Genomic DNA, 7,219 nt, shown 5'->3' with positions numbered 1-7,219 from the left:
GGCAGGGGGAGATAAAACTCCAGCTGAGAACCATCATTCCACTAGACTGGAAGAGGATGACCAGTTAGAGAAGTGAGGAGGTGGAAAACAGGAAAATTCTTCCAGTTGTCTAAGAGTTGTGATGCCCTTGCAGATCCCAGATCAAAGTGGGCCAGTGTCACCACATGGCTCTCAGTGGACCCTCAGCAGCAACAGTGCAGCTGTTGAGGGAGGGTGCAGTAGCTGGGTGACAAGGACTGCAGGGCTCAAAGCACTGGCTCTGCTTTCATGTGAGGTAGTGCTTTTGGAGAGCCCCTTGAATGCTGGTTCTCAGCCTTGGCTGCACCAATCCAGGGTCCCACTCCCAGGCACTCTAATTGATCTGGTTTGGGGGGCCTGGGCACTAAGATTTTACAAAGCTTCCCAGGTGCCACCGAGTTGAGAAACAGCCTCTGCAAATGAGGCTGTGCAACAGTATTACCTGGAAGCTTGTTAGAAATGCAGATTCTCAGGCCCCACTCAGGCCTAGTGAACGCCCACGTGATTCGTACATACACGAAAGTTTGAGAAGCACTGACTTAGGATATGAAAAATGGGAAGAACTGCGGACCTTTCAGTCTGACCCAAGGAGTCTGTTGATTCAGTTGCCTAAAGGAAAACCAGCTCCATCAAACTAGCAGAACCTGGTAGGCATAGTCACTATTCTTTCGCTGGACCAGAAGGGACCAGGGGCAGAGCCCCTCTGGACCGGCCTTCCCCATCCCTCATACATGAGAGACCCCCATAAACCCAGTCAAAAGACATCTGCTCATCCTAGTCTGTTTTTCTCCTCTTTTCTCTCTTTACCAAGGAGATTGATGAATGCAGGACAGAAGCCCCACGCTTCAGATACCCTGTCTTAGCTCTTTTCACCTCCACATTCATAAATTCATTCATTCATTCACTCACAAGATATTTATTATGCACCTACTATAAACCACACATTCTCCTAGAGTGAGGATTCAGTGATAAACAAGGAAGAGATAAAAAAAAATCCCTTGTCAAAGAAAGTTTGCAGACAATAAACAGCTAAGTTAGTAGATATATAACATTATGTAGGGTGGGGATAAGTGCTCTGAAGAAAAATAAAGCTGGTATAGGGAGATTGGAAAGGCCTCTCTGAACCCATGGAAGGTAGGAATGTTTCTTAAATCTAATTGGAAGGGGTGAAATTAAAGTTACCAGTTGATTATCGTGCTACTGCACTACTCATATGGCTTTCTATATAAATTGTATCCAAACTCCCAAACTTCCACCTTTGCTCTTTATTATGGTAAAAAACATGCTATATAAAATTTACCATCTTAATCATTTTTAAGGGTCCAGTACAGTAGTGTTAACCATATGTACTTCGTTGTGCAACAGATCTCTAGAACATTTTCATCTTGCAAAACTGAGACTCTAAAGCCATTGAACAACAACTCCTCTTGCACCCCACCCCTTAGCCCCGGGCAACCACCATTCATTCTGCTTTCTAAGAGTGTGACTACTTTAGATATCTCATACAGGTGAAATCATACAGTATTTGTCTTTTTGTGACCAGCTTATTTCACTTAGCTTAATGTCCTTAAGGTTCATCCGTGTTGTAGTATATTACAGGAGTTCTTTCCTTTTTAAGGCTGAATAATATTTTATTGTATGTATATACTGCATTTTATTTACCCATTCATTTGTTAATGGACATTTAGGTTGTTTCCACTTCTTGGCTATTGTGAATAACACTGCAGTGAACATAGATGTGCAAGTATCTCTGTAAGATCCTGTTTTCAGTTCTTTTGGATATATACCCAAAAGTGGGGCTGCTGGCTCATATGGTAATTCTATTTTTAATTATTTGAGGAACCATTTTCCATAGTGGCTGCACCATTTTACATTCTCACCAATAGTGCACAGGAATTCCAATTTCTCCATATCCTCACCAGCACTTGTTATCTTTCTTCCCCTAGAGGCTATCCTCGATAGCTCATTGTGATTTTGATTTGCATTTCTTTGATGCTTAATGATGTTAATCTTCTTTTCATATGTTGGTTGGCCATTTGCTTATCTTCTTTGGAGAAATGGCGATTCCAGTCTTTTGCCCATTTTTAAATCAGATTATTTGGTTTTTGGTTGTTGAGTTGTAGGAGTTCTTTGTGATGATGTATGGTTTGCAGATATTTTCTCTCATTCTGTAAGTTTCCTTTTTACTCTGTAGATTGTTTTCTTTGCTGTGCAGAAGTTTTTACCTATCAAAGGTAGGTACTACATCAAGTAGTTCCATTTGGCTATTTCTGCTTTTGTGGCCTATATCTTTGGTGTCATATCCAATAAATCATTTCCAAATCCAATGTTGTGAAGCTTTTCCCCTGTTTTTTTTTTTCTACATGTTTTATAGTTTCAGGTCTTACATTTAGATCTTTTTCATTTTGAGTTAAATTTTATATATGGTGCAAGGTAAGAGTTCAAGTTCATTCTTTTGCATATGGATATCCAGTTTCCTCAACACCTTTTGTTGAAGAGATTTTATTTTTTCCATTATGTAGCCTTGGCATGCCTGTCAAAAACCATTTGATCCTATATGTTAGTCTCTAACATATAGGATCTCTATTCTATTCCAGACTCTCTATTCTGTTTCAGTAATCTACATGTCTGTCTTTATACCAGTGCCATGCTGTTTTGATTACTGTAACATTGAAATATGTTTTGAAATCAGGAAATACGAGACTTTCAGTTTTGTTTTTATTTCTCAAGATATTTTTTGTCTATGGGGTCTTTTGAGATACCATAAGAGTTTTAGAATGTTTTTTTCCTATTTTTGTAAAAACTACCATTAGGATTCTGATAGGGATTGCATTGAATCTGTAGACCTCTTTGGGTAGTATGGATATTTTAACAGTGTTAAGTCTTCTAACCCAGGAACATAGGATGTTTCTCCTTTATAATGTCTTCTTTAATTTATTTCAGCATTTCTTTTTGTAGTTTTCAGTGTATAAGTCTTTGCCTCCTTGGTTAAATGTATTCTTAAGTATTTTATTATTTTTAATGCTATTATAAGTGAGATTGTCAGTGCGTATAGAAACAACTGATTTTTGTGTCGATCTCTTTTAGATTTTAAAAACTGCCTCTTATAGTGCAATACAGCTTCTACGTTGATTTTGTATCCTGCAACTTTGCTGAATTTGTTTATTAGTATGTGTGTGTGTGTGTGTGTGTGTGAAGTCTTTAGGGTTTCGTACATAAATGATTGTGTCATCTGTGAATAGAGATAATTTTGCTTCTTTCTTTTTAATTTGCCTTTTATTTCATATTTGTGCCTAATGGCTCTGGCTAGGACTTTCAGTACTTTGTTGAATAGAAGGAGCAAGAGAGGGCATCCTTGCTTGGTGTTTTTTATCTTAGAGGGAAAGCTTTTAGTTTTTCACATTTGACTATGATGTTAGCTGTGGGCTTTTTATATATAGCTTTTATTAAATTTCCTTATTTTGCCAGTTAGATGAATTTTTTTTATGAAAGTTTATTGAATTTTGTCAAATGCTTTTTCTTCATTAATTAAGAAGATCATGTGGTTTTTTAATCTTCATTTTGTTAATGCGATGTATTATATTGATAATTTTGTATTTTGAACTATCCTTGTATTCCAGGAATACATCCCATTTGGTCATGGTGTACAATACTTTTAATGTTTTATTGAATTCAGTTTGCTAGTATTTTTTGAGCACTTTTTGCATCAGTATTAATCAGGGATATTGGTCTGTAGTTTTCTTGTAATTGTCTGATTTGATGTCAAATCAAAATTTTAATGCTGGCCTCATAAAATGAGTTTGGAATTGTTCCCTCTTTAATTTTTTGGAAGAAGTTTTGAAGGATTGTTAATTATTATTTAAATGTCTGGTAGAATTTTCTAGTGAAGCCATCTGGTCCTGGGCTTTCTTCATTGGGAGGTTTTTGATTACTAATTCAGTCTCCTTACTAGTTATATATCTCTAGGTTTCTTATTTATTAATGATTTAGTCTTGGTAGGTTATATGTTTCTAGAAATTTTCCATTTCTTCTAGGTTATCTAATTTGCTGGCATATAATTCTTAATAATAGTCCCTTGTGATCCTCTTTATTTCTTTGGCATCAGTTGTAATATCTACTCTTTCATTTCTAATTTTTGTTATTTGAGCCTTCTTGTTTTTTCCATAGTAATTCTAGCTAAAGTAAAATTTTACCTTCAATCTAAAATGAATCCCATAGAAAGCATATAGTTAGGTCTTGTTTTAAAATTATTATTTTTAATAATTTTAAAATTACAGTTGACATACAATATTATATTAGTTTCAGGTGTACAACACAGTGATTAGATATTTATATAACTTATGAAGCTATCACCCCGATAAATCTAGTACTCATCTGACACCATACATAGTTATCACAATATTATTGGCTATATTCCTTATGCTATACTTTATATCCACATGATTATTTTGCAACTACCAATTTATACTTCTTAATCCTTTCTCCTTATTCACCCATCTCCTAACTCCTCTCATATCTGGCAACCTTCAAAATGTTCTCTGTATCTATAAGTTTGTTTCTGTTTTGTTTGTTCATTTGTTTTGTCTTTCAGATTCTACATAAAAGTGAAATCATTTGGCATTTGTCTTTCTCTGCCTGATTTACTCTACTCAGCAGAACGCCCTCTAGGTCCATCCATATTGTTGCAGATGGCAAGATTTCATTCTTTTTTATGTCTGAGTAATATTCCATTGTATATTTGTACCACCTCTTCTTTTTTTAATTTTTTAATTTTTAAACATTTATTTATTTTAATTAGTTTCAAGTATACAGTACATTGGTTAGACATCTATATAGTTCATAAAATGATCCTCCCAATTGCTCCCTCCCTCCACTGACCCTCCACCTAGCCAACATATTAATGCTAACTGCATTCCCTATGCCGTGCTCCCCATCCCCATGACCATCCATCAGCTACTAATTTGTACTTCTTTAACCCTTCACCCCATTCTTCCATCCCCCTAATTCCCCTCTGTCTGTCACCAAATTGTCCACTATATTTGTGTCTGTTTTTGATTAGTTTGTTCTTCTTATTCCTTAGATTCCGCATATAAGTGAAATCATATAGTATTTATCTTTTCTGTCCGACTTAAATACCTTCAAGGTCCATCAAAGCAATATCTTTTTCCAACCCCTTCTTTTTAGTCTGTGTGTGTCTTTTAATCTGAAGAGAGTCTCTTATAGGCAACGTGTAGGGGTCTTGTTTTCCTTTCCATTCATCCACTCTTTTAGTTGGAACACTTAATTCTTTTCCATTTGAGGTACTTATTGATAGGAATGTAGTTGTTACCATTCTTTATTCCTGTTTTTGATACATGTTTTTTATTTTTAAAGAAATCCCTCCAACATTTTCAGTAGTACTGGCTTGGTGGTGATAACTTTCTTTAGTTTATTTTTGTCTAGGAAGCTCTTTATCTGTCTTTCAACTCTAGATAATAGCTTTTCTGGATAAATTACTCTTGGTTGTAGATCCTGGGTCTTCGACCTGTCGAATATTTTGTGTCAAGACCTTCTGTCCTACATAGTTTCCTTTGAGAAATCAGATGCCAGTCTTATGGGTGTTTCCTTATAGATAACTATCTGCTTTTCTCTTGCTGCATTTAATATTCTTTCTTTGTATTTACCCTTTGGCATTTTAATTATGATGTCTTGGTGTGAGCTTCTTTGGATCCCTGGTTATTGGGATTCTCTGAGCTTCCTGGGGTTTTATGTCCATTTCCTTCACCAGGTTAGGGAAATTTTTCATCATTATTTCTTCAAACTGCTGTTCAACATCTCGTTTTCTTTCAGGTACGCTGATCAGATGGATATTTTGACCCTTAATAGTGTCCCATATGCTTCTTAAATTACTTTTATAGTCTTGGCATCTTATCTCTTGCCATTCTGATTGAGTGTCCTTGGCTTTCTCATCCTCTAGATAGGTCATTTGATCCTTTTTTAAATTCACTTTGTTTATTCCTTTGTTTATTCCATTTAATATATTTCTCATCTCAGGTAATGTGTTCTTCATTTCAGAACTGGTTCCCTTTTATAATTTACATGTTCATTTTTATGTTTTTTCTCTCTTTGTTGAAGTTCTCACTGAATTTATCTGCACTTTCCAAAAGTTCATTGAGCATCTTTTAACCAGTGTTTTTTTTTTAACTTTTCAAAAATTAAGTTTATTGGGGTAACATTGGTTAATACAAATATATAATTTTCAGGTGTACATTATAATGTGACATCTGTATATTCTATTTTGTGTTTACCACCAAAGTCTAGTTTCCTTCTGCTACCATATATTTGATCGCCTTTACTTGCTTCACCCACCCCCTGTCCCCCTATATTTGACCCCTTTTACTGCAGGGAAGAGGGGGAAGGTAGACACGGTATAACCAATGTTTTAAACTCTGCATCTGTTAGAGTACTTGACTCCATTATATCTGGATCTCTGTTCTGTTCTCTCATATGGTTTCTGTTTCCTTGTCTTCCCATTTTGGCAGCCTTTCCATGTCTGTTTCTATGTACTAAGCAAAACTCCTAAGTCTCCTGGTCTTATTAGTATGGATTTGTGAAGCAGGTGTCTAGTGGCATGGTCCTGAGAGGGATTCAGCTGCAGGCCAAAATTAGCCCAAGCCTCTACCCTTCTGGGGCCACCTGTTAAGATGCAGCAAGCAATCCACAGATGCTGTGCTTATAGTTGCCTTAAAAGGCCACACTAGAAACCGAGGCCAGCTGCCTCCAGTGTGAGTCTAGGAGCTGCTCAGCAAAGAGCACCTGACTCGCTGAGGATATACCTGGATGTGGCTTGCATGGGGCCGCGAGTTGGGGGAGGTGGGGTTTCAGGGAATCCTCTGGGCAGAGCGACCTCTGTTATCCAGTTCCATGACGTCTTGGCTATGCAGCGCTCTGTCCACCCACTGGGAATGGGGAGGGCTCAACAAAGAACAATGGATAATGCCAGCACTTCCATGCAGAGTAAGACTAGACTCAGCCCTCACTCCGACAATGTCTCCCTGTAAGTGCCTGGTGCCCCCTGCACGCAGCCAAATCAGCACTGGTGCTCAGAGTGAGCAGGTCCATCACCACGAAAAACCACTCGAGGTAGTGGCCCCTTTAAGAGGCATCTGCAGCTGCCGCAGCCTCCGTCTCAGCCTCTGGAGACCGGGCAGCCCTGCGTCCT

The sequence above is a fragment of the Pteropus vampyrus genome, unplaced genomic scaffold, assembly GCF_000151845.1.
Source record: "Pteropus vampyrus isolate Shadow unplaced genomic scaffold, Pvam_2.0 Scaffold36, whole genome shotgun sequence".
NCBI classification, from domain to species: Eukaryota; Metazoa; Chordata; class Mammalia; order Chiroptera; family Pteropodidae; genus Pteropus; species Pteropus vampyrus.
Note: the sequence above shows the minus strand (reverse complement) of the source record.